This window comes from Cynara cardunculus (assembly GCF_001531365.2).
Source record: "Cynara cardunculus var. scolymus isolate 2C chromosome LG 9, CcrdV1, whole genome shotgun sequence".
Taxonomy (NCBI): Eukaryota; Viridiplantae; Streptophyta; class Magnoliopsida; order Asterales; family Asteraceae; genus Cynara; species Cynara cardunculus.
In genome coordinates this window covers 405,565-406,692 of record NC_037536.1, presented here as the reverse complement: position 1 = coordinate 406,692, position 1,128 = coordinate 405,565, and the positions used below count along the sequence as shown (strand labels likewise).

The window sequence follows — 1,128 nt, the reverse complement described above, 5'->3', positions numbered from 1 at the left end:
CATATTCTTAATCATGTTAGTTATAGATGTGAGTTGTATTGTAAATGCATTATATGTATCTGTTTCGTGTATCCCAACTGTATTATTCTATATTAATGCATGTGGATCAGCCCAATATCCATTATTATTTGAAATTTTCTCAAGTATGTCATACCCATCATTATAAGCACAAGTTGTGAAAGCTCCTCCTGCACTAGCATCAAGCATTTGCTTAGCAACAGTTGTTAAACCATTGTAAAACGTCTCTAGCTGGATACATCAAGAAATGCCATGGTAAGGGCATTTTCTCAACAACTCTTTGTACCTTTCCCAAGCATCATGTATTGCTTCATTATCCATTTGTCTAAACAAATATATTTCATTTATGGATTCAGCGTTCCTGTTGGGAGGAAAATATTTTTTCAAAAATTTCTTTACAAGGTCATTCCAAGAGATTATGGAATTTGGTTGTAAAGAGTTAAACCATAACTTTGCTCTATCCCTAAGAAAAAATGGAAACAACTTCAGCCTTAAGGCATCATCAGACAATCCAGGGATAAGAAAACAATCAGTTATTTCAATTAAAGATTTTAAGTGTAAATGAGGGTCTTCAGATGGCAAACCACTGAACTGGCCATTAGTCAGCAACATATGAAACATGACAGGTGTGATCTCAAAGTGAGTTGCCTTAATTTGTGGCCTTAGTATTCCTGAATTTAATTGACTAAAAACAGGAATAGCATAGTCCATGATTCCTCTATCCCGAGAATCTGCAATATGTATGATGTTCTCCATAATAGTAACAGGTGGTAGAAAAATTAGCTTTTACACACATTACTTTAAAAGAAAAACTTTAGCATGCTATCCCCAGCAGCGGCGCCAAAAACTTGCTCGTCGGTTTATTCAACCTTAGATTTCAACACAAAAATAGAACTCGACGCAAATATACACTTTGAACTACTGTAGTCTCGTAACAAGTAATAATGGTATAAGTACCAGATATCGTTCCCACAGAGATAGCTTATAAAGTTATTTCAAAAGTCCAATTTATAAAAACTAGTTTCAGATGGCGAAACGAGGGATTTGATTTATCTAAAATTGGGAGGTTTGATTAACAACTAAGAAAAATATCAATCTTAAAAAGAAGCA

General features: G+C 34.0%; 1 non-coding gene across 1 annotated transcript; it reads left to right on the top strand.

Annotated features, from left to right (window-relative positions):
* The first annotated feature begins 265 nt into the window (after positions 1-265).
* Positions 266-371, top strand: LOC112518779. The gene has a single exon (XR_003069851.1). It is a non-coding gene; the product is annotated as a small nucleolar RNA R71 (small nucleolar RNA).
* The last annotated feature ends 757 nt before the right edge of the window (positions 372-1,128 follow it).